A 27,807-nucleotide genomic window follows, 5' to 3' on the forward strand; every position below is an offset into this window, starting at 1 on the left:
ATTTCCATCTTAAATTTTACCCTCGACTTATCCACGGGTCATATCAAAATCCATAATTTTTGCCCCAAAACCTATACATGTAGTCAACTAATAGATGACTATATACAGATAGTGAGAGGAAGGAAATTATCCCCCCTCCCACTTAAACCTATCCATATGCTCTCTCATTGGACTCATAGATCACTGATTTATAAGCCCTGCCCTACATCCCAAACCCTCTAATATTTCCCAAATGAAACCAGGACATCAGAGTGTGGTCAAGATGCAAAAGGAAAATAACACAAGCTAGGAGAAGGTGCAGCAGATTGCTTTAACTGATCCTACTGGGAAGGACAAGCTTTTATCCTCTCCTCTCCTCTCCTCTCCCTCTGTGACTGATCTCAGTTTCCAGTATCTGAAGTTAAGCTGAGGACAAAGAGGGGATGTGGGAGGAGAGAGAAACTGGGACATTTGAAAAGTAGTTGAAAAAGTGGGACAACAAAAGGACAGTTGGAGGCTACAAGAGCCTTTTTCAGACATTATAGTACATGGAGTGGTTGGGAGGAGTGGAGTAGGATGGCATGTGCCTGTGACCTGGCCTGCATTTTTTGTAGGTAGGGTATAAAATAGCTCCTAGTGAATGCAAATATATGCATAATATTATGCATATATGCATAAATGTAAATATATGCATTTTCAGAGTTCAGATTGCATGGAAGAGCCTTGCCCTAGGTAGAATTGTTTTTGCAGATAGTATATAGATACAAGATAAGATCCAATCTGAGTATGTCTAAATCCAACATCTTGTGGTGTTGAGCGTTGGACCAGGACTCTGGAAAACAAGGTTTGAACCCTTTCTCGGGCATGAAACCCACTGGCTGACTCTGGGCAAGTCATACTCGCTCTGTCTCAGCCCAAAATGTAGGACATTTAAGGTCCTCCATTTTTCTTAAATGTCCTACATTTGGGCTAAATTTTATCCTACAATTCTCCCATATTTTGGTCTAAATTTTGTCTTACATTTTGTCCTGGTTTTTAGTAGAGAATTATGACAACCCTACTGCTGGGAGATCCAGGTTCAAATCCCCATAGAAGCATGAAACTTGCTGGGTAATCTTTGTGCAGTCGCATTCTCTCATAGCCTGATACCTCTCACAGGATTGTCATGAGAGTAAAATGAGGAGAAAAAGGATCACATACCTCTCATTGTAGAAAATGTGTGATCAAAGTGTATAACTTTTTTTAAGCTATTAAAAATCAGCTCCAGTTGTAGCAGTTGTTCTTTTCCCCCCTGTTTTATTGAACCATTTTCTGTATTGCTATGTATTTTATATGTATTATCCTATTATCTCTTAGATAGGCAGGCTTTCTCTTATATATTTATTGTTTATGTACAGCGCTGTGGAAATCTACAGCGCTATATAAATAAAGAATAATAATAATAATTGTGGCTTTTCTCTTGCTGACAGAGAAAAATACATCAAATCCTTCAGGGGGGGGAATTACTTCTCTCATGCTTTCCTGTCTGTATAATAACAGGGTGCTCAAATCACTCACTCCCACAAAATAAATGGTATTCAGCTTTCTGCAATGCCCAGGGACATTGTTCTGTCTCCCTCCTCCTTTTTCTTTTTGGCATGTACATGGTCTGACTGTAAAAGCACGAACAAGTTTGTCTCCTGCACTTCAGTGTAAACACATGCACCTCAAGAATGTAAACCCAAGGCTTAAAAATATGTCTTCATTGCTACGTTCTTAAAATCTGTACCTTTTAAACCTTGTTAAGCTGTCAGCCCTGGGACATTTTGCATCGTGAAAAAAAATATCCTTGTTTTGCCTGCAGCAAGGAACATGAATGTTGCAATCCTGGCTCCTCCTCCACTGAAGAGAGTATATGAGTACATAGGAGCTCCGATTCCCACAGAGCTGACTGCCTGCCTGTCCTAAGCTCTATACTCCAAACTATGTAGATTTTCCCTTTTGCCTGTGGTTGTTCTTTCCCTCCACTTCACCTTGGTCTCACTTTCTCTCTGGATTTACTGAATTTATTGGAAACATTTTGATTTTACAAACACTGGATTTCATTTTTTTTTCTGTCTCAGAAAGTTGACCTGAGCTGACATGGATCAAGTCAGACCTCATTACTCTGTAAGGGTGAGTATTGTGTGGTTTAACTTGTTCTTACAGCTGTCTTTACTTGGGGAGCAGAGGCATGCTATGTTAATATCTATTTGTGATAGCATTGCATGATTTTCATTTTGCTGACTGCAGAGGAAGAAAACGCTTTGCATGCTCATAATACACATGTCAAAGCTCTAGAAAAGAGGACAGTATGTGATCATTACCAGTTGGTTGACTTTCCAGTGAAGTGCTAAAAACACCTCAGAACAATAACCTGAAGCTAGTATTGTTCACATAATAATTCTAAAAGGTTGTGTTAACCTGTTCAGAACATATGGAAAGCATGGTTTTTTAAAAAGGTACCTATGCACACTAAACATGGCTTGACACCATTTGTCTTACTCCCCTAACCTAGCACCATGAGCTTCAGCTGAACTAAACTTACCCTCTGGGTATCAGACCTTCTTGTTATCATTTGACTTATCATCTCTTCCAATACTAAATCTGGAACTAAATCTAGAATCCAGAGTCAGGGGAAGTTACTTTATGGACAACAACTCCCTGAATCCCCCAGCTGAGTGACCTATGTTGGCTAAGGGACTCTTGAACAGGTGGTCAAAAAGGCAACTTTTCAGGCTCCATTCTTTCCTACATGGGCCTCAATTTGTGTTCATCTTCAGAGACCTTCACCAGCTGATGGTAGCTGTATGGTGTCCAACAAAGACCTTGTTGGTCATGCTGCTCTTCCATCTGTCAAATGGCGTCCCCCTGGAACTCACCCGGCACCAACTTTGATGCCAGCTCAGGATGAGGCAATGAACTTTTATATACCTGGCATTTCAGCAAGTAGTAAGGTAGCCTTGAAGGTGGTTTATTTTTGCAGAATTTCTCTGGTTTTATTTTAATGCTGCTTCTTCTGTTTTCTCTTGTGATTATTTAATATTTTCATACTGCCATATATAATATTTTCATATTACCCTAAGAGATTTACTGAAGGATGAAAGAGAAATTAAAGACACGTAGTCAGTCATCAATAACACCCACCTGTAGAAAATGCAAAATCTTTCTGGGCATTCTTCCATTAATACATATGTGCAATCAGACAGCAACACTATGCCTGCTTGATTCCAGTCAGTGGATATGATTGACTTTTGTCCAGTGTTTTCACCTTCAGTACTTGTCTACTTGAAGTGTAAAATCTTGTTCTGAGGTTCTACTCTGTCTGTGTTGAATAAAGTGCAGATCCAGGAAATGTACCCTTTTCAGACTACAACTCCAACAGTCCCCCAATCAGGAAATTTTCCAAGCTCTGGTTACATAAAGTTAATAACTATTAGTGAGAGGATCTTTTCAGAGTTATTCATCAGCCTGTTCACTAATCTGTGTTTTTAGTTTGGGGAGTGTGAGGTTTGTTTCTTCTTGTATTTTGTGTTGCTTTTGATAGTGCCATTCTTCTTTTTATCGGCATTAAAATTCTATATGGTTACGGTACGTCACCCAGAAAATTTTATGTTATGAGTGGCACTGGCATACTGATACCATAAGTAAACAAATAAACACACCATTAGAGTTCTAAAATGGGGTTTAATGAGAATAAGAATACAGAAATGGAAGACAAACCCTGTTGAGAAGGCAAGTACGTGGAATTGTGTGAAATCCTTCCTGAGAATTTTCCTTTGTCTTTCCTCAAATCTCCTAATACGTTTCACAGAAGGGAGACCCTTCTGTGAACATGCTTCTTATTTTGCTTGAGGCCATAGTTTGTTGAAACTATACAGAACATTGGTAGCTTGCAGCATTTTCTTTCCTAACATTGCTTCCTGCATGTTTTTGCCCGCATGGGTGTATACAGGTGCAAACAAGGCAACATTTTTATTATCATGTGAGGAGATTGTGCCCCTGTCTGTTTTCACTTATGTATCCATGCACTGACTGGCATACATCCATTTGTTCTATATGGCTTGGAAGGCAAGTGTCATATTTAAAGTATAACCAATGCCAGCTTTCTTTCAGCCAACAAAATTAAAACGTAAGGTATACCACATTTAAGGGATGTATTCTGTGTTCCATGAGATCTGGGTGGTGCATGCACATTAGAAGTCTCCTGACAGAAACTTGTCATTAAGATTTTAAGGAGATAATTGTTCTGTTTTATTAACCATTTTGTTATTTAAGAGCCCGTCTTTCCCTAATCTTTTCCCAGATGAATTATTTTTCTTTTTGATGTTCCTTTTGCTTGTTCATATGGTCAGATGGTTTTCATGTGGTTAGAAAACTCCAGATTTGATTAGATAATTAATCTGCTTTTTTGAGAACATTTTGAGAGAACATTTTCAACAGTTACAGTTGAAAAGCTGGATAGAAGTGATGCAGATTATTCAATTAAGTTGAATTGAATCTGACATGAAGTCGTTGCTTGGTATCCAATAGCTTGCAATCTGACGTTTGGTTGCCAATAGCAAAATAGATTAAGATGGAATAATTGTTGATATGTAAAATAGGTTAAGGGATTACATGTATTCATATTATATTGGGGGCATTTGGTGGCATATTCACTATTCCAGTTGCAAGGAAGGAATTTATTAATAATATCAGCTTTTGAGCTATTTTCACAAGAAATTTAAAAATTGTATTTGAGCTTTTCCCACGTTGCTTGCTGCCAGGTCTTATTACTGCATTATTATTGTGAAATAGAATGTAAAGGGGATATTGGATGTATGTTCTACTTACTGCACAATGACCTTAACAGTCACAAATGGGCATTATCGTCACATTGGCCCCAGGGTTTGTGTTAGCTGTGGTTAAGCCAGAATTGTATAGCAGACAACCAAACAAAATATGCTTCATTCTCCCTGTTCTGGTTTGTTTCTGTTTTTCCTCACCTGCCTCTTTTGTCAGCCCCCTTTTTTTCAGGTTGGGCAGCTACAGGAACAAGCCAGTTTCCATCAGCTTGTGTGTTTTGAGGCTAGCTAATAAACCATGACTTGTCAGCACACTTGAATTCACACATTACAACAATTCATGTTTCTACAAACTAAACATGCCATTGTTTGTTTCGATGTGTAAAGATGGTTATTGTAGGGCAATAGGCTCACAACCTGAATTGTAATTCACCTCTGGAAAAACACAGAGCACCCTAGAAAATTTTGTTTTCCCCCGAGTAGCATCCCCACATACACTCCTGGAGTGGCCCACTTCTGAACTCAACATTGGTGGCAAACCCATGATTTATTCTCTTATTAAATGCCTTGAGGGGTTTTTTTGGAGGAAAGTCTGATGTAATTCTTTTAAATAGATAAATATATAAATTGAGCTCTAATTGTGCTTTACAAACGTACTCATGTGCAACTCATTGTGGTGAATCATGGCTGAGAAATTCACTTGAAAGCAATTAGCCAATTACTTCCACTTTGTGTGTAAATGATGAATAAGGGCTAGGTTAGGTGTGACATACCTTTTTTCAGCACTCTCATGATTTGGTACATTCTAAAGAAATAGCACGAGGAAAGTAGTTTCCCCACCCACGTCATTTTCACATACTGGTTCCTCAGCTACACTTGGTCTTTATTTATTTATTTTGAACTAGCTACGCATAGTAACATCCCAACTAGTTTTGACTTTATTCTGTATGAAGGGAGACCATACATATCTTACAGCAGCCCAAAGACTGAGAGAACCATGTTCATGAAGACAATCATTTTTCAAAGAGGGAGCAACTGTATACATACAGCTTGGGTAGGATAGTGTACAGACACGAGGCTTGCTGTTTGATGACTGTATGATGGTCGTTGCCTCTCAGTGTTTTGGCTAAGATCAGGTGCAGTGTAACTGGAATACAGTGTGATTATTTGTATGTGTGATTTTTGTGTTCAGTATTTGTGAATCAGTTGCTTTGGGCCTTTGAAAAATAAAGACAGAACTGGAAGAAATGAATGTTATCAAATGCCAGCATTTCTCTGTCACCTCACTTCATATGGCCTGAAAACATAGGATTTTTCAGTGGAATAAGTTCACATATTCCACTGTAGGTCAAGCAAAGAATATTATTAATAATTTGCATTTGTAAGCCATCAGAATAACCTCCCATAACCAAGATGCTGGGGAACTCTCAACGTCTTCAAGGGCCCCAGCTATTAAGTTCTCAGAGAACCGTCTGGCAAAACTAGGGGGCATTGTTGCAAAAAGGTTAAGTGTTCTCAAGACTTTATAGTAATTGTTTCAGAAATTCTTCATTATTTCAGTAATCTTTCATTATTTCAGTAATTCTTATTACAGTTCTGTAGGATAGGTCATTACTGTAATACTCCATATTACGGAAGGTAATGCTGAGTCTGAAGGACAGGATCGTGACTAAGGCCATGTTGTAAGTTCATGGTGGAAAATGGGGGATTTCCCGATTCACAGAGCAACTGTTATGTTTGACTATATAGTGAGCTACGTGATACTGTATGATGATGTGCATTATTAATATGTGAATCAGTCTTTACTCTTCTTGTATCTCATTGTCTTTATCCATTCTCTACAAGCAAGTCTCTGGATTGCCACCACAGAATCTGACTCACAAGATTATGAGGAGTATGGAGTAGATTAACCTTGGAGTTCTATCCAATTCTGTGTTTCTATTAACCTTATTTTGAGAGATGGGTTCCTCTCATTCTGAGCAACATAAAGGCACTCCCTCATCCTAGGACAGATGAGTGGACTACTTCCACCACCCAAATATGTCTGAGCAGTATATAATATTGTACCAAGACAGATTGCGTGCCATCACCCATTGGTGTGCTTAATGTCTGGCGCTGATGCCTGATTAAACTGATACCTAATTGTGCCCTGAGCATCCCATCTGTGATTAAATACACCTTCTGAATATAACTATCCAAAGGGATCTTGTAGCACCTTTGAGACTGAGGTGCATGCTGACCCAGAGTAACATGACTGTGTCACTGAATTCTTCTGAGGATAAGTTCATGGGAGGAGATGTAGCTGTAAATATTGCAAATATAGAATAATGGAGCCAAAGATGGAAAAGATCCCCACCGCCACCTACTCCTACTGCCTCTCAGTGCAAAGTCTGTTGCTAAAGCACCCCAAGTGGTGGCTGTCTAATTCCTATATAAAAACCACAAATGAAGGAGAGCCCTCCATCTTCTGAGGTGGCTTCTTTCTCTGTCAAATAGCTTTTACTGTTTAGATTTTTTTTCTAATTTTTAGTCGGAATCTCTGTTCTTGTAACTTGAGTCCACTCATTCACATCTCTCCCTCTGGAGCAGCAGAATGCTCCAGCATCTACATGACAGCCCTTCAGATATTTGAAGACAGCTGTCACATCACCTTTCAGTCTTCTCTTCTCCCAGCCAGACATATGCAACTGCCTCATAGGACTTTGGTTTCTAGATCTTTTACAAACTTGCTCTCCCTCCTCCAGACACATGCCATTGTCAATCTCCTTCTTAAGCAGAACTAGACACAATATTTCATATGAAGTATAACTAAAGCAGAATAGAGTGGTACTTCCCTTCCCTTGAAGGAGTCAGTTCCCTATACTGAAGGCTAACAGGAGCCATTACAGGAGGATGGGTTGAATAGAATGACAGCTAAAGGCAGATTTCCCATATTTGCAGGCTGAAAAGGGAAGATGTACGTCTAGCATTTATATGGTGGTTGTAACGAGTGAATAGTTATGGCTGACAATAGGTTTCGGTGTTAGCTTCCTCACAGAAATGAATAGTAGAAGCTGTGCTTTTTTGTTGTTGCTCTGTGCCTTCAAGTCATTTCCAACTTGTGCCGACCCTAAAGTGAACCTATCATGGTTTTTTTTCCCACAGGGTTTGTTCAGAGGCGTTTGGTTATTGCTTTTCCTGTCTGGCTGAGAGAGTGTGACTTGCCCAGTGGGTTTCCATGGCTGAGCGACAATCAAATCCTAGTCTCCAGAGTCATAGTCTAACACTCAAACCACTATGCCTCTCTTGCTCTCACACCTTTTTTAAATTGGGTCCACATTTATTGGGTCCATAAATATGCCAGCATTTTGAGTTAATAGGAAGGTTGATCTTTGGTTTGAATGTACTTGGTTTTGAGGTATAGCTCCAACCATAACATTTTGCTTTAAATCAAAGGTTCTTCTTTTAGGAGAATGCAATTTTAGTGTACATGGGAAATCCCTGTGGCATAGGTTTTGACAGAGGTTTGGCAGGTTTAAATAGTAAATAGTAATTAGTTACAATTACGGTTCCAAGACCTCCAAGTACTTAAACACCTCTTGGTTATACTTTTTTAAAAAATAACTCTGTTTTCTTGATATTGAAAAGTAACTAAATCACTACTTTTAGTTACTTTTTAAAAGCCATCAGAAACCTACAAATTGTTGGCCTGCAGTATCCATACTTTATAATTTAAAAATTAACTAAAACATAGCTATACCACAAAAGGAATAGACAGAGGATGGGAGGAATCTTTCAAGAGTACTTTAATTTTGTATTCCTGCCTGGCAGAAGGTCAGACTGAATGGCTGACTAAGATTCTATTATTCTATGAGTGAAGTAATCCTTCATTTTGTTACAAATGTAGTGTAATTTATTTTAGAAAAATAATTAATTACAAGTGATACATTCTTTCTGATTACAGTGTGCCCACCCTATCTGTCACTTGCCATCCATGGCTTTAAGCTTATGCAGATGGCAAGTCCTGGATGTTACAATGGCACATGTGGGAGCATTTGGCCATTGAAACAAATGGAACTTAAGGTCCTGTGTTTTTTGCCATATGTGTGTGTGTGTGTGGGGGGGGATCCAGAATGGATCCTCCTGTATACAAAGGGCCCATTGTAGTTACTTCCAAACAGTGGTTTTGATATGACAGCTGCAAAGGAACTTGGAAGGCTGGAAATGCCCATTCTACATTGGAGACCACAGAGTTGTAGGTATCAGTAAAATATTGCTTCCTAAGTACCCTTGGAAATAAGATCACTCTTATAGAATCATGGAATCACAGAGTTGGAAGAGAGCACAAGGGCCATCCAGTCCAACCCCCTGCCATGCAGGAAATCTAAATCAGAGCATCCCAGACAGATGGCCATCCAGCCACTGCTTAAAGACCTCCAAGGAAGGAGACTCCACTACACTCTGAGGGAATTCGTTCCACTGTCGAACAGCCCTTACTGTCAGGAAGTTCCTCCTAATGTTGAGGTGGAATCTCTTTTCCTGGAGCTTGCATTCATTGTTCCGCGTTCTAGTCTCTAGAGCAGCAGAAAACAAGCTTGCTCCCTCCTCAATATGACATCCCTTCAAATATTTAAACAGGCTATCATATCACCTCTTAACCTTCTCTTCTCCAGGCTAAACATACCCAACTCCCTAAGGCGTTATGATCCCTGGGGTCCAAGCAGCCAAACAGCCACCCTGTTCTTGGCCCTTAGCCCCAGTGGATCCCTTAATTTCCCTTAGAGTCTCCTGGGTTTCTGTTCCCTTTCCCTGATGAGCTGAATGTGACCCCTTGAGATCCTCTAGTCAAGCTGCCACCACCCAGTGAATCTACAATCTACAATGTACAATGAACTCCCCTTAGCACACACTGGGACTTGTTAAGTTCCTTCCCTTGCTAACCTGAGCAAGCACAACCAAGCTAAGGCATGTGTATAGGAGTACAGAGACAGCAGATACTTTTAAAGAAAGGTATTTATTCTAACTAGACAGAATAGACCAATAATAACAATAAGCCTCATTTTATTGGAGGCTTCGAAGAAATGAATCACATAAAATCACTGATCCCATTCTGAATACAGTAACTTAGGTCTGATTTTGACCATTTTTATGCAGTTTTTCCCCCCAATATGGGAGGATGACAGATGGGCTCAGGGCCACCCCCTGAATCATGTTCAATTTGTAGCCTGTACTTTTCCCACCACTGTGAAGGGGAAGAAAAGAAGACTCCAGCTGCAACAACTCCCTTTGTCACAGCCACTCTCTGTTTTCCTCTTTTGTTTCTGAGTAGAAGATAAGGAACATATTTGACCCAGCTGCTAGAAAGTGTGGGGTTTTGCAATTGGGAATCATGAAGTTCTCCAGATGTTGTTGAACTGCAGCTTTAAGCATTCTTCACTATGAACTATACTGTCTAGAGAATGGAGCTGTCATTCAACAACACACAATTCCCACTCCTAATGTAAAATCTCAAAGAATCAAACCGTGTGCATGGGGTGAGGATTTGCTATGAATAACTATAATAATGAATATACATTCATCCCATTTATCTCTAAGGCTTAGGAATATTTTTAAAAGGTATGCTTCCATATGGTTACAATGCAGATGAAACTATTCAAGAACTACAATGCCCTTCTAAATATGAAGTGAGAAAATTGGTGAGTCAGATTGGAAGAGTGATGCCAGTACAGGTCCAGTTTCTTTGTCTAGAATATACATATGCTAGGTTTCTGTCATAGATCATTCACTAAAGGCACATGAGCCTGCCAAAGTTTAGCTACCAACAACACAGAATCCACTGAAAAATTCTATATACAGAAATTTGTACATCTCATTTGTAACCGAGTTACTTCCATTTGTAACAGACAAGGAGTAGGAGAGTTTAATATATTACAAGATTTGGTTCACTGAAATCTATGAAAAATGAGGGGCTGATAATCAAACAGTAAAAGGAAGAGAGAAAAATGGACGAGAAAAAGGCAAACAGGAGATGCAGGGTGGAAAAGCAAAAAGAGAACACAAAGTATAAACAGTGAAAAAAGGGGGTTTGGACACTGGAAAGGCCATTTTATAGGGAAGCATGTCAATTTGTTTAAAATCATAGGTGTTATTATAACACAACTATGCTTTTAAAGGTACTCATTTGCCTTCATAGCACAAGGAGAGCAACAGTTTGTCATGTCCAGCTGTTCATCAACAGTATCTTTATGTGCTTTCCAGCATGTAATCCCTTCATTTTCAAAAGGGCATCATGTTAATTGTTCCCAGACAGATGAACATACGCTTTTATGTATTATGGAGAGGTTTGGCTGGAATGGATCCAGAATAATGAATGAAGCAGATTGCTCTGGTTCTGGCTGACCTCTCTTTATTATTACTTATTGCTCCATCAGTTTGTCTGTTATCTGAAATCACTGATAAGCAAAGGAATTGTTCTGCTCTTTCACCTCACAACTAACAATATTGACTAAGACTGTCACGAAGACAAATCTTACCATAGTGTATTTCAAGTGTTTGGCTACAACTACAATAATCCAATGCCAGCAGGATCCTGATGTGGGGTTGGAAGAGGCTGTGCCATGGAAATCTTCCAGCATTGGGGTAGATATTTTTCTAGTTTAAAGTTGTCCAGAACAAAACTAACAGAACCATCCCATATTGATACCAGGATCTGTGCTGTCCAGTCCTGCCAGGATCTAAGGGGCGGCCTGCTGCCACCCCTTTCAGTGCCAGATTGGGACTGCGGCAACTACATGCTGCAGCCCTGATCTGGCCTTTCCATGGGACAAAAAGGACCCGCAAAAAGCAGCACCAGAGGAGCACTGTGATGCTGCCCGATGTGGTGTGGGGCACGCGGTGTCATGCCTACATGGGGCGGATTCAGGGCATGCGTCATGTGGATGCCATGCCTCCACTCCACCCTGATGCCAGCCTTTATGGCCGGTCTGTTGAGGCTCTTTGTTACACCTGGGGAGCCGAGCCACCAAGATGCTTCAGGAAACATCCATAGTCCCTCACTTGTGGCTATACTGATTTGCGTTCTGGACATTATGGTCCCAAAACAGCCCATGATATAAATGGTTGATTAGTCCTCCCCACACTTTCTTCCAGAACACTTGAAAAGTTCAGCTCTAATTTTCCTAAAAGATTGAGATGAAAGATTTGAGATTTATCACACAACACATTCACAACACATTCAGAAATTGGCCCAAAACACAAAACATTCTGAGTTTAGTTTTAATTAGAAACAAACAAACCATAATTGGCTGAAAGTGAATAAATAATGTTTCTAGATTATCAGTGGCAAAAATTCCATAAGGATGGCTTATATTTACTGTGCTAGATCTAGATTTTCCTAATATTAAGAGATGAGAGTTCAGCCCAGAGCCAGGGGCTAAAATTTACTCCATGTTAATTTATATGGCACCTAACAGTATGCTCTTACTCGGAAATTTTGCTGTTTTGAACTACAACTTCTTGAATCCCCCAGCTGGCCTGACAAATAACTTTTCTAAGCTCTCCTATTATCCTGTTTGGATGAATTTAGTGTTTATGTGCATGATGTAACAAACAAGAGTCAGACAAGGAAACATTCTTGGAATTGGAGCTATACACTAAGAGCATTGTATTTACATAATAGTTCCTCAACTGAAGTTCCAGTAGAAGCCTGTTTAATGTAGCAGTGTCTGCTTTTGATGCCCAGCTTTGTGTTGCTGAGGCTCCATAGATAACTATTCAGGTCAATTGGGATGGTTGTTTTGGCACAGTGTAGGTGGGAAGTTGTTTGAACTAGGAAAGTAAACTGAATGAGAGGAGTTCTTGGGCCCTTTCACACTTTCACAATTATTCAACCTCCATGGGAATATTCTATGGAAACTTGGGATTTGGAGTTTAAGGGGGAGTTGTTTACAAAATTTTAGCCAGAGAGCTCTAGGGTTTCACAGAATTATGCCTTGTCTATAACACGCTGAGCATTAAGAATCTGAGAACAGCTGGAGATCAGACTAAGGCCTGTATCACACAGAGGCTTACCATCAGCAAAATGTTGCTGAAGCGTGTAGGTGTGATAGCCGGTTGCACTTCTAAATTGTCATTGAGGCATCCCACTTCTCTCCTATCCTCAAAGCGTTCGTGGAGCAGTCATTTCTTGAATAACAGAAGTTCCTGTTATTCAAGAAATGGCTGCTCCACAAACACTTTGAGGATGGGAGAGAAGTGGGATGCCTCAATGACAATTTAGAAGTGCGACCAGCTATCACACCTTCACACTTCAGGAACACTTCAGGAATGTTTTGCTGACATTTTAGCAACGGTAAGCGCCTCCGTGTGATAATCCGTAAGATCCTTATTTCATTCCAAATGTAAAATGAGAGGTAGTGAGATAGAAGCGGCTTTCTGCTTACCTTGCCACATAACATCATAGTACTTCTGTTCTCCCTCTAGAGGGAAATGATTGTAAAAGCATGGCTTTTGCCAAACAGATTTTTCCAGCAGGACAAAAGGCACACTTTTACAATTATCTCCATCAGCCATATAACAGAAATGCTTCGAAGGCATATGGAGAAGTAATCAGAAAGCCGTTTCTGTCTTGCTGCCTCTCATCTTACTTTTGTAATGTGATAAGGCTGTATAGGCCTGTCCTAGCCAACATCACAAAGTGGCAGTGGTCAACCAGTTGCCTGTGGGATGTTCACAAACAGGACATGAGTGCAACAGCACCCTCTTTCTCACGTTCATTAGCAACCAGTACACAAAAGCCTACTGCCTCTGATGCTGAAGGAGATACAAAGATGTCCTGACTATTAGCCATTTACAGTTCTACCGTCCATGGATTTATCCAGTCTCTCTTTAAAGCTGTCTTGTAACAGTAAATTTCGCAGTTTACTTTTGTGTTGTGTGAAGAGATATTTTCTTCTAATCCCACACCACAAATTACACTCCATAGTGCTGAAATGAATAATGGTTCAGAAATTAGGACTACCTTTTTTGTGAATTGCTTGTCTGACGGCTGAAAGCAAATTCCAAAGCCAGGATTGTTTCATTTTGTGATCAGCATAGGCAAGTATCTCATATGCTAGGCTGGTGGATCTTGAGGTTCTAATGAAGAAAAGAAAGAGTAAAACCCACAACATAGAAGTCTTTTACATTTTAAACAAACACAATTTATACAGATGGGCTATTTTGAACCAAAGGGACCAGTGAACTTTTGTTCAAATCACTGAACCTTTGCTCAAATCGTTGAACCTTTGCTCAAAGCATTGAACCTTTGCTCAAAGCATGTCATCCAAAACATTTCTTACTTGTTTCAGAAAATGTTTGCTAGGGAAAAGTATTCACCATTCTTTAAACAGAACATGGTGATAGCTGCAAAGGAAATGAAAGGAGGTCAGAAAGATTTCAGGAGATATATTGCATCCAATTTTTTAAATATTTTGGAAAGAAGACGAAAATCACAAAATTGTAAACAGCTTCTGGTCACTTTCTTTGCTAAGGTGATTGTGAAGCTGTGGCTTTGCTCCATGTTTCATCAACACAAAGTGCTTCCTGTGGTCATTCAGAAATTTGAAAATGCATTTCCTTACTCAATCTCTTTATGAACATTTTTCAGAGACCTGGATACAAGTTCATTATTGCCTGGGACATATTAGCCCCCAACACATTCTGTACCTCTAGTATTTTAAAAGGACTAAGAACTAATTTTTTTACTTTTACTCAAAATGCCTTTCCATTTCTGGAGCTCCTTTATTTGTTTTGAAGAAAAACAGTAATGTCAATATCACTTTGTTACTTTTGTTTATGAAAGAGACTTAGCAAGCCAGTTTGGTGGGTCCTGAAGCCAGTTTCTGTCTTCTGGGGGGCTAAACAGACTGAATAAAAGGGCCAAGCAATGAAACTGGAAGTTCACTTCAGGTTTTGAAGAGTATGCTGATAGGATCATTTTTTATAAGAATTCTGACCAGCAAAAGTGGTTTTGGAGGACCTCATGTGAAATCCAAACAACTCACAAGTTTAAACAAAAACTGTTTGACTTAATGCCAGAATGCTTCCATTGACTTCGGGTGTTATTGCCAGATATTTTGAGACAGGCTAATCTAAAAGCCAAACCAAATCACCTCAGATCTAAATATCCTATGCAAAACTAAGGCCCGTTCCGCACAGGCACCCTAGTACATGCTCGGCATGTACTGGGGTTAGGAAGGGGCGTCCTTTCCAGACGCCCCTAACCCTAGTACATGCTGAGCGCATACAAAATGGCAGCGCCCATTCTACATGGGCATCGCCATCTTGACGTAGCAGACGCTACATCATTGGCGCCTTGCGGCATCATTACCATTGGCGCCTTGCAGCATCATTAGCGTGCCGCAAAAAGAAGCCGCTTTTTGCGGCTTCTTTTTGCTGCTCAAAGGAGTTGCGTGGTTTGGCCACTGAGGCTCGTCCGTGCAGCAAATGAGGGCGCTTTGCAGACTGCCCTTTTGGGCGGTCTGTAAAGCGCCTAAGTGACATGTGGAGGATACATATACAGACTCTTAACATATATATTTTCGTTTAACTGATATGTGTATGAATTTTAGTAGCTATATGCTAGACAAGGACCTTCATTTCTCCACAGCAGATTAAGAGCAGCTTCTCAAGGTATCAGAAGATACTAAGGCAAGCAATAAGCTATAGGCAACTACTGTTGGTCATTAGCAGTCCAAAATTAAGAAGGTGAGAACATCCGTGAGAAGCTGGGAAAAGCAAGCCAGATAGATGAGTTAAAGAAGAATCAGAATCCACCTCCCAGGAATCAAGGCCATGTCTTGCAGCTTTAGCAAGTATGTCTCTACAATAGAAATGTACGAACATTGCTTTCAGCACCCAAACTTCATTTGCAGTTTGATTTTTCTACAGAAGCTGATTGTTGAACTATAAGATGAGGCAGCTGCAACAGAGCTGCAGCTCCGTTGAGCTGAGCCTGCACAAGGCTGCTCCTCAGATGCTCTCATGCTTAGCTTAGCCAGGTCTGCTGCCATTTCAGAGGACAGCCGCTCTGATAGCCTTTAGGGCTGAAGGGTGGGGTTTAAATGCCATAAATAAATAAATAAATAAATAAATAAATAAATAAAGGCCCAAAAGGCATGGACCAAATAAAGTGGTTGCCGACCAATTTGGGGGCATGGCGTTTACATGACACACACTCTCTAAGTGGCCAGAAGCCACTCTGAGGCTGCGCTAAGGGGGTATAAACCGGACCTTTAAGGAGCAGAAATAATCCAGCTCCTGGTGTAACAGAAATTTCAGGAAACATAAAATTCTAGGCTTGGCAGAGCAAAGAATTAACAGAGAACCTAGTAATTTGAAAATCCATAAGTTTATTCCAAATTGTCGACAAAGGAAACATGAACTCAGTGGAATTCAAGTTCCAAAAAGCTGAGGCCCTGATCAGGACAAAATGGCCTAATTTTATAGTCAATTACACAAAGAAGCTCCTTCATCACATCTCATTGGCTAATTACAATTTAAACATACAGAATTCTTACAATCAGGACAGAGATATATGCATATATTAAAACTGTAGTTTCCACCTTTTACTCCTCCCTCAGGAATTCAGCAGCCTTCAGTAACCTCCAACAGTTGTATTTTCTTATCTAAGTTGTATATGTTATGTCTGTTCTGCTGGTGCCAGGTCACAATGCACTCACCATGCCTTTTCTCTAATTTTCAAGCCTCATTTTTCTTTGAACCAAAGTGACTCCATCTTTCTATAGCTTTTTATTATAACAGGAAAATTATCCCACTTCACTGGCAGTGGCTAGTTTGGGATTGTGGCAGTAGCCTGCTTTGGAAGTGGTTAATGAAATCTCCATCATCCTGGTGTGATCATGGATGGAGTAGCTGGAGGCCACTCCTATGGGGTCTTCTGCTTCGTGCCAATGCTATGTGGACGAAGCAGACAGTCCCATAGGAGCATCCTTCTAAAGTGGGCCACCACTGCCATCCCAAACCAGCACCTCCAGGAGCTGGTTTATTCCCGCTCCTTAAAGGATTGGCCTTTACCCACTTAGCACAGCCTCAGAGTGGCTTTCAGCTGCTTTACGGACATGCCTCATGTAAGCACCATGCCGCTAAAGCAGCCAGAAGCCACTTTATTTGGCCTGTGCATTTTGGGCCGTAGTTGGCTTTTCCCTCCACTGACCACTTTGGCTTTGATTCTTGTGACCCCTCTCTCCACCCAACTAAACCCAGTGGACATGAGCTGCTACTAGGCTTGGGACATCTACTTAGCTGAGATGAGGGATGCTATTGGCAAAGTCCTGCCTGCTTATGAGAATGCAATCTGCTACCTCCTGGAATTTCTTATAGAATGAGTTCAAACCTTTGACAGATGTGGGTGAGGCAAATTCCAACCTCTATTCCAACAAAGCTTTTTTATCAACAGCAGAGTTCCACTAAAGGATTTCTTATCAAATGCTTAGAGAAACTGAATAGACAAATGGTGGGTCAGGTTAATTTTTTAAAAAAAGAATGATATTGTGTAAGTAATCTTGAGCTGATATAGATCCTATGATTCTTTCCAGCAGCTTGCATACTCAAATAACAGCATCTTATGTTCATGGGAATGTCTTGGGGGTTATCCAGAAGAAAAACAGTTTTGTCTCCCAATGAAAAGTAAAGGAGTGAAACAACATATTCAGAAATCACCTATCCATCAACTGTAGAAAGAGTTGACATAGTGCAGTGCTGGGTGCTGAACTGGGAGCCTGGGAGACCAGGGTTATATTCCTCACCCTGCCATGGAAATGCACTGGGTGATCCTTGGCAAGTCATACTGTTTCGATCTCCTAATAGGTTGCCAGTGAGGAACCTCGTCTGAATAAATCTTGCCAAGAAAACCTTTTGACAGGGTTGCCATAAGTTGGAATTGAGTTGAGGGCACGTAATGACAACAACGGAAGCACTAAGATATTGGGGAAGAGTGCCCACCCCATCAAAACATGTTTAAAAATGTGTTTGTTGTTCGTTTGTAAATTAGATCGATTTGAAACATTGTCCTTCACAAGAATTGGAGGGGGAGTGTGGTTTGGGCAGGATCAGTCATATTTTAGAAAGGGAGAAAGTATCTTTTGTGGATTAATGCAAAGAAAACCTAGTCCTATATGGCTTCTGCACTTGGCCGTGGGGATTTTGCCTGACTGGCGAGAGATTTTAAGAAGATGGGTGCTCTCCATTTTGTATCATGGAAGTTTTCTAAGCACTTAGTTTTTTAAAACTGTGATCATTAAAAAAATGAGAATGCAGAAAGCATACTTCACACTAAACAGTTTCCTCCTACATATCCTCTTCTATATACACCCTGGATGTATATAGTGATTTGCACAGTATACCATTTTTCAGGGACTGATTTAACTCAGAATAGCATTTCTGTGTTTGTAGGGCTACTTCATGTGCTACATTTTACCCATACACTTAAAACAGGTCAAATGTTAATGCAGCAAACGTGTACCATACAGCTCCTCAAGAAACTATTACTGGATTGAGCTCTCTTTCATTGGACACATGGTGCCTAAGCTTGGCATGCTTCTGTATAATTTGTCAAGTGATCATTAAATCATAGCATGCAACCTGTAAGTTGGCAGTCCACAACAAATATGCCTCATAGCATGAAGAGTCTCTATTTAATTTTATTTTATGAAAATACAAACAAGAGCCAGTACAATACATGAGGTATAAGGGAGCTTCTGAAATTTAGGACTGAAAATTCAAGCACATTAGTGACCTAAGGGTGATCCAGAATAGTAGGAATGCAGAAAGTATTATTTCTTTGGCCACAAAACAAGGTTTGTTTATTCTGGAGAATATCTCTACATGACAATTCCAGGAGAATTCCAGATGATGTAAATTAATATCATTTCCCTAATCAACAGCTGCTGGTAGGGTTTTTGTTTGTTTGTTTGTTTTGGCTGACCAAATTGAGACCATTGGTTGGAAAAGCACATTTGGAATTTGATTTGTTTGTGTGTTTGTTTAATATACAAAATATGGTTGAACAATCAATTGCGGATGCCAGCTTTCATATACACATACAAATCTACAGTTAATGTTTGTCTCTCTGCACATTATTAAAACGATGTAACATTAAGAGCAGCAAGTGTTTTTTGGGGTTGTGGAGGCTTTGCAACAAGTTATGTAGTGAGTTACTTTTTAAAAAGTAACCATCTCAGCTTTGCACTAATTTGTGGATCAGAATTTAGTCTTCACCCAGCTTTCGTATTTCCAGTGTGTCACAAAACAGTTTGGGCTAAAGAACATACCAAAATGTGCTTTTAAATGTATGCACTATGTCTATATATATATATATATATATATTTTAATGCTCATTTTTGTGTAGATGTATATATGTTTATATTAGAGATTAATATAGAGGTTGGATAAGATTTGTGCCTGAATACGTGCAGAAATTACATATATCTATGCATCCCTAGCGAGGATCTATGTCAAGCACATGACAGTAAGTCCCTTCAAGATTGGAAAATACAGGTGCAAATATTGTGCATGTTTATAACATAATTATCTCAAGTAGGAAATCTTGATGGACCTCTGCAACAGTGTTCAAAGATGAGAGAAGGGGGAAAAGCAAAATATTTTGTCACTTCATTACTGTACCTTGAACACTGTGATATAGAAGAATGAACCTTGATGTGCCTGTTCCACCTCAAACTGTAAACTGCATGAATAAATCAAAGTTCAAACCCTTTTTTCAAAAAGTCCAGGAATGAACTAAGCCCTCTTGAAATTGCTATTGTTGCTGTTGTTATGTGCCTTCAGGTTGCCCCCAACTCATGGGGTGGGGGTGGGAGTCAGACAAGATTTGTTCTAAGTGGTTTGATATGGTCTTCCTCTAAGTCTGAGTGATTGCTTAAATGGGACCCTAGTATCCCAGAGCCCAAAACTCAAACCACAACAACACCACAATATTTTGTCTTACTCATATATGTTGTGAAGGAGGGAAGGAGCCTTCCCAGATCACTAGTTTGTCAGCACAAAACTGTGCTTTTAAACAGAGCGAACAATACCTGAGAGTTATCTAGCTGGAATCTTGGGCAATATGAGGTGTCTATGAGTCAGAACTGAGATCCACTGAGTAATAGTTGGACAAGTAATACCAGAGAATTGCAGACAGAAAGCCAAGGGAGACGCCACCTTTGCTCTAACCAGAAAGGCAAGAAAGTAATTATTTTCTCTCGTGATCAGTTGGCATTCTTTCTGGGCAAGGAAAGGAAATTACTTGGTAACTCCTCCTGATATATCTTTCCTACCAAACTGCCTAGCAAGAAAGAAGAGTAATGTAATGAGGCAACACCTTAGGTATCACTCAGTGTAAACATCTAATGTGAACTTTTTCACTGTATTTCATAGGAAATCACAATGAATGATGGGGTAAAAAGAGGAGGGAGGCTTTAACATCTGAAAACCAATTAATTTAATTTGAACAAGTATCACTTTATATCAGGCTTCCCCAGGCTGGTGCCCTCCAGCCTGTTGAAAGTTGTAGTCCTATTGGCCTGGCAGTTCTTAGAGTTTTAGTAAAACACATCTTGAGAATACCACATTGAGGAAGGTTTTGATAAATTACTCCTGTCAAAGAACCAAAGTGCTTCTGTACTGAGTCAACATTGTGCTGTGTATTTTCTAGAATTCTTCTTAACTGCCTTTCACCTGGATTCACCTGGTTCTCAATGTCCCGCTCTTGTTTCTGAACTGAACTTATAAATAGGAATCTTTCATTGTGATGTTATTTATATGTATATTTATAGAATTTGAAGGAAGAATGGGGAACAAATGTTTGGATGTGTATAAGGGTATAAATGACCACTTAACCTCAGTAGCATTCCTGCACCAGATAACACCCAGTGCGGGGGGGGGGGGGCTTCTGGGGATGTGGGACTTCTGTTGGGGTTTCCAGGGTAGGGGTTGCATGGGAGCATCAGTGTGGACCGAAAAGGTGTCTGCATGGATTGGAGAGGCACCCACAAGGGCTGGAACGGCACTCCTGTGGGCTAGATCACCAGCCCTGAGGGCCGGAGTGGCTCCCACGCAGCCCTGAGCGGCACCTGCTCGGCCGTGAGAGGTGATGGAGCTGCACTTGCATGGCCCTAAGAGCAGCCATGCAACCGTGAGGAGTTACTGTGGGCAGCAAAGCAACAACCTTGGGCTAAAGCAAAACCCTGTGGAGGGTGGAGAACCAACCAACCAGGTGTTACCCTACAGTGCGGTCTGCACCCCCCCCCCCTCCACTGCCCCAGTGATGCTACTGCCTGAACTATTCAGGAAATCCATTTGGGGATTTACTTGTTTGGTTTTTGCAGGTAAATGTTCAAATCTGAACACAAAACTTCATCTTTTAACAATCTTGGGTGGACAATGTATACCCAGTTCAGGATGTTCCAACAGACCTGGGTTGTATCAAAGAATGGATCTTCTTCGAACATTGCATCACATAGCTATACAAAACATGATATATAAAAGATGGCAATTTCAAAATGAAGATGATCAATTTAAGTTCAGATTCCTTTGTGTGATTTATGTCTTTCAGTACAGCTGAATTGCACTTGCAATACAATTCGTGGGAATATTGCTTGGAGATAAACATTGTACCACTACTATAAATGATCAAGTTTTCATTGGCATATCACTGTGTTCTTATTTTATTATGTATTTTCATTTTCATTTCAATTGTTCTTAATCACATTTTTATTCTTTTTATGCAAAATGTTTTTATGTTGCCATTTTCTCTGATTTTTTCTGTATTTACTTCCCACTGTTCTACCTTTAATGTAAAATTGAGTTTCCCTTATCTAGAATTCCAAAACTTGAAATAGTCCAAAACCCAACACTTTTGTCATGTCCTGCTGAGATAGCGACACTTTTGCTTTTTGATGGTTTAATGTACACAAACTTTTGTTTCATGCACATAATTAATTAAAATATTGTATAAAATTACCTTCAGGCTATGTGTATAAGGCATATATAAAGCATAAATTAATCTTGCCTTTAGATTTCACACACACACACACACACACACACACACACACACACACGAAAATACAGGTGTTCCAAAATCCATACAAAATCTCAAATCCCAAACCCTTCTTGTCCCAAGCATTTTGGATAAGAGAGACTCAACCTGTACATGGTTATAGATATATTTATATTTATTTTAAAATACATTTTTGTTGACTGAATTGAAACACTTTGGCGGGATACAGACCGCCATAAAGTACGTCTTCTATACGTACTAGGGTTAGGAAGGGGCGGTGCTTCCGCACCCCCCTAACCCTAGTACGTATAGAATACGTACAACATGGCGGCGCCCCTTCCACATGGGCGCCGCCATGTTTACGTATCGGACGCTGAGCGTCCGTACGTGTCGCGGCGCCTATGACGTCGCGAGTCCGCGCCAGGCGCCTCGCGACGTCATAAAGTCGCCGCAAAAAGAAGCTCCGAAATGGAGCTTCTTTTTTGCTCTGCGCGGGAGCCGCGCGGTTTGGCTGCTGCGGCTCCCTCGCGGAGCAAATGGCGCCGGCGGGAGACCGCCGCAAAGCGGCGGTCTGTATCCCGCCTTTGTTGATTCTTAAGGTACTTGAGGAAAAGTTTTAATGACAAAACACTCAGAACCACAAATATAAATGATTGGCAACAGTTTAAAACTAGGGATTAAAGTTCTAGTTAGACCAGGTTCCATGAAAGGAGGCAAAGACGTTGGGTGGAGAGTTCCTTTGAGATATCTGTTATTTGTGCCACATCTTCTCTGTGGGTTTTATATAATACATTTGCAGATACTTTTAAAAGACATCATTGTGTGTGCATATTACACAAAATCTTCCAAAGGTTTGCTAAAGGATGAGTTAGTTCTTACTCCTGATCAGGACTTGCTGATGTGGCAAATCAGTGACACATGCCTTCCAATTGTCCCAGTTTAGCAGGGATGGCCCTGATTAATCCTTTGCCATCCCATTTCTTCAGTGGCTTCCAAAATGTCCCAGTTTCTCACTCCTTCTCCCACTTTCTCCCTTCTCCTCAGCTTACCTCAGTTGCTGCGAACTCAGATCATAGTGCAAAAATTGTTTGCATTCAGTTAATTCAGCTGTAGGGAGAGGAGAAGAGAGGAGAGGAATAGTATAATTTGGGAATCGAGTTCTAGTTAGGATAACAAGTCCTTTGAAAATAGGCAAAGAAGTTGGGTGCATCACTCCCTTTGAGACATGTTGTGTTTTGTGCCACATCTTTTCTGAGTGCTATTGTTGACCAACATATTCTATAAATAGTAAACACTATAAATGAGACTTTAGTAGCATGGGAACAGAAAAAATGGTTTGAGGTTTCACGTCGTATTACTGATTTGCAACACTAGCAAGTCCTGATCAGGAATAAGAACTGACTCCCCCTTTCGAAAACTTTCTGAAGATTTTGTGCAATATGCGCACATGTTGTTCATGTGTTTATAAAGTATCTATCTGTGTATCATATAAAACCCACAAAGCCAGCTATTCATATTTGCAGTAGCTAATTGTAACACTAATCCATATTTCAATGTTTTGATTTGGCAACCATTGGAACACTTTGATCCAATATCAATTTTCAAATGGTCTGTTAAGACAAAACCTAAAAGAGACACTTTGTTCTTAATAGGTACATCATGGTTTGCCACATGGGTGTTTCGACATGTGATGAGGTTCCTCCAAATGAGGCATAGATGTCTTTTGATGCTTACAAAGCCCCCTGGACACACACACAAAGACACATTGACTGGATTAGTGTGCATTTGTTTCTGTTCAGCAGCCTTTCCAGTTTAGAAAGCTGCATTTCCAAGATGCAAGCATTCCCAAGGGAGTGACTTCCAGATGTGTTAGACAACAATTCTCACCAGTTACAGTCCAACATAGAAGTAGAATGCCAGTCTATACAGATTTTTTTTTAAATTTACACAAGCTTTTGGTTATTAACTGGTTGGTGTGGAAGGATCTTTTCAAGGAGATACTGTTCTTTCTTTCTCAGGCTCATTCTCACTACAAAATAACCTGGTGTGGAAACTGGGTTATTTTGTGACTGAATCTCTCTGGAGCCATTTACTCCTCTTTTATTCCCCTTTGTCATTCACACTTGAAAGGGGGGGGGGGGGGAGGAAGAACGACTGCCATGGAGAGAGCATCCTGCTCTGCAAGGTGAGGCCTTGCAAGGCCAATGGAGCCCACCTCACCACCCTCAACTTTAGGCAAGATGGTCAAACTAATGGACTTTCTGGAATCTGAAAACATTATGAGGGTTGAACAGGCTGGATTTAGGGCAGGAACATCATGCAGTGGTTTTGCATCGTCTAGTAGAGAAGTACTCTCATCAAACCGATCAATCTCTTTTTGCAGCATTTATTGATTTCAAGTCAGCGTTTGACATGGTATCTAGATCTGGACTGTGGGACAAATTTAAAAACACCTCAATAGAAAAATGTTTACTTTTGCTGCTTATTAAAATCCATGAGAACACCAGATTGAAGGTAAGATGTAGCATTCGAGGACATGTTACCAAGGAAATACAAGTTCAGAAGGGAGTTAGACAGGGATGTGTACTGGCTCCAATTTTATTCAGTTACATTGTCTGCTGAGGTTTTCCAGTGTTCTCAGGAGATCTCAAATGCTGATGCAGTCATTCTGTATCTATCTATGGGGACATAACCAAATACTTCTCCCATCTGCTCCACTCTCCACCAGCCACTGGATGGCCATGGAGGGGAAACTATCACAGTGAAATGGGTGTTTCCAGGACGGTGGGGCAGATGGCTTTGGTTACCGTAGAGGGAGGAAGAGAATATTAACATCTGCAATGGCCAAAAAAGATATAGGCTAGTTGGATCCATCCTTGTATATGTCACAGTAGTTTCATACTTGTGTCTGTCACTATCAGGGTGCTAGCCATAGAGTGTTATATTCCAGTTGTTTTAATTATATCATTTTCAGAGATTGGCAGAGGGATTTAAAGAACGGTTTGCACTTGTGGTGTGCACATTCTCCCTACTTTTGTCTCTGGTAAATAGATTGGAAGAGGGTTTCCCCAGGAAAAAAACCTGCACAACTAGTTTGGTCACAGTGTAAACAGGACAAAAGAAATGGATGTGCACCCTTTGGGGGAAGTGATGATTCACTCCAGTAAACGCCATCTCTCTTAAAATATATTATCCATGGTAGGTCTTACTATTGGCTTGCAAAAGAAAGATGTAAGCAAAAAGGATGAGTAGCATAATATTGGAGCAAACCCTGCCTTGAGAAGATATGGAATGTTATTCTTTGCAGATGATTGGGAAGAGTGAGAAGAGTGGGGTGGCCACTTCAGGCAGCAAATACCGGGGGTCAGGAGTGGTGATGTTTGGGTGACTGAACTGTGTGTGCTGCACGGCAATCCCTATATCTCCCAAGACAGCCTGCTACCCTCAGATGCAGTGGAAGATACTGGCTCATCACTGGTTTTTAAGGGAGAGTCATTTGCCAATTAGTTGGGGTTCTGTACACAGAGTGAGAAAGAGCAATCATCTCCCATGTTTCCTCAAATAGGCTTGCCTTAAACAGAGAAGAGGCCAAAATCCAGAATTGTTCAAGTAGTAGGCACCATTGCAACTGAGGAGGATAAAAATTAACAAAATTAATAAAATAGAAAAATACAAATATGTTTAGTAGCTCACAATGCCTGAAGCTGAATTAGGGGAAAGGACTGGTTTTGTAATAAATAACAAAGCAGGTCAAAGAGATATCTTCATGGTACTGCGTCTCATTCAGGGCCTGTTTATTGCCCCAAGTGATGCCTAGATGTCTGCATTTGCCCAAAATAAGGAATGCCAGAATGCCATGTTGGGACAGTGAGTGAAAACAATCCTGATAAGGGGCTTGATGGTGATGCCCACGTGGGGCTTCAAAATGTATATATATATATTTGTAACCAATGAGTGAATGAGGAGTCCCTATGTACCAATCAATGTATAGCTTGGAAGTTCTTTGAATCCACATTAAAAGGCATGTCACCTGTTGATCAGGGCTTCAGACCTTTGGAAAATATTCTTCTAAAGCAAGTCAGCCAATAAAATATGCTGAACTTTCATGCACTTCTTGGGCTCCCTAGCTTGGTTTTCCTGGAATATCTGCAATACAACAAATAGGATTTATTATTCAGTACTATTGGTTAAACTGGATCACTTTGAGTCTGTAAGTACCGAGGATGTGGACAGGATCCTTAGGAGTGTTAGGAAGACGACCTGCTCTCTCGATCCCTGTCCCTCATGGCTGGTGGCTCAGGGGGGACCGGTGGTAACTTCAATGTTACACCGGATTATTAATACATCTTTCAGGGATGGGCAATTTCCATCGAATTTAAAATTGGCCACTGTAAGACCTTTACTAAAAAAGCCCTCCCTTGACCCCCTGATGCATAATAATTATCGGCCCGTATCACTGTTGCCATTTTTGGGTAAGGTGATCGAGAGGGCGGTTGCAATCCAGCTCCAATTGATCCTGGATGAAACGGATTATCTAGACCCATTTCAAACCGGCTTTCGGGCGGGTTACGGGGTTGAGACTGCCATGGTCGCCTTGGTCGATGACCTCCGTCTGGGCATTGACAGGGGAAGCGTTCCCTGTTGGTGCTCTTGGACATCTCAGCGGCTTTCGATACCATAGACCATGGTATCCTTCTGGAGCGCCTAGCAGAGGCAGGAGTCGGGGGCACTGCGCTCCAGTGGTTCCGGTCCTACCTCTCTGGGAGGTTCCAGATGGTGCAGCTGGGAGACGTGTGCTCCTACAAGAGACCCCTAACATCTGGGGTCCCTCAAGGAGCCATTTTGTCTCCCATGCTTTTCAACATTTACATGAAACCGCTGGGAGAGATCATCTGGAGACATGGGGCGCGGCGTTATCAGTACGCTGATGACACCCAAATAATTTTCTCTATGTCTCCGACTGATGCAGTGACCGGGGATGGCATCTCTCCTCTCGTGGCCTGTCTGGAGTCGGTAATGGGCTGGATGAGGGAAAACAGAATCAGCTTGAATCCAGAGAAAACGGAAGTACTTGTGATAGGTTCTCCTGGCCCAGGGATGGCGGTGGTTCCACCTGTCCTGAATGGGATCACGCTTCCCGTGAGGGACTCTGTACACAGTCTGGGGGTGCTCCTTGATTCGTCGCTCCACCTTACATCTCAGGTGGATGCGACGGTCAGGAGCACCTGTTATCAGCTTCGGCTGATACGCCAGCTGCGTCCCTACCTGAGCCAGGGGGACCTAGAAACAGTGGTACATGCTCTGGTAACCTCTCGGTTGGATTTCTGCAATGCGCTCTACATGGGGCAACCTTTGTACCATACCCGGAAGCTGCAATTAGTGCAGAATATGGCAGCAAGACTGGTCACTAATACACCTAGGACCAGTCATATAACACTGGTCTTAAAAGACCTACATTGGCTGCCTATTCGCTTCCGGGCGCAATACAAGGTGTTGGTTATAACCTATAAAGCCCTAAATGGCTTGGGCCCAGAGTACTTGAAGGACCGCCTCTCTCCATACAATCTGCCCCGCACACTCAGATCCACCGGGCAGCAATTGCTAAGAGTTCCAGAGGCTAGATTGGTTAATACCACTAGAAGGGCCTTTTCTATCTCGGCCCCCACCCTCTGGAACTCGCTGCCCATCGAGCTCTGTTCAGCAACCTCCCTGGCCCAATTTAAGAAGGGGCTAAAAACGTTTCTTTTCAAGCAGGCTTACCCCTGATTTCTTGCCCTAAGAGCCTTCTCCCCCCCCCCCCCCCCTGTCAGTTTCCTGTTAGTTATCTGCGATCTGGCACAAGTTCTTTTATTGTATTATTATTGTTTTAATGATATTGCTTTTAAAAATTGTATTGGATGTTTGCTGTGAACCGCCCTGATGTTCCGAAGGGCGGTATATAAATAAAGTTTATTTATTTATTTATTTATTTTACTCAGTCAAATCCCATTG

General features: G+C 41.0%; 1 protein-coding gene across 2 annotated transcripts in view; it reads left to right on the forward strand.

Annotated features, from left to right (window-relative positions):
- LOC149324115 (prolactin receptor-like) overlaps nucleotides 1-27,807 on the forward strand; it is a 167,710-nt gene that overhangs the window by 55,773 nt on the left and 84,130 nt on the right. For both annotated transcript variants that reach the window (XM_089496655.1, XM_089496663.1), the window contains exon 4: nucleotides 2,082-2,133. The gene's annotated coding sequence lies outside the window, so the exon portion shown is untranslated. The remainder of the gene's footprint in view (nucleotides 1-2,081; nucleotides 2,134-27,807) is intronic.

This window comes from Sceloporus occidentalis, unplaced genomic scaffold, assembly GCF_023333645.1.
Source record: "Sceloporus occidentalis isolate IW3139 unplaced genomic scaffold, rSceOcc1.0.p SCAF_1, whole genome shotgun sequence".
Taxonomy (NCBI): Eukaryota; Metazoa; Chordata; class Lepidosauria; order Squamata; family Phrynosomatidae; genus Sceloporus; species Sceloporus occidentalis.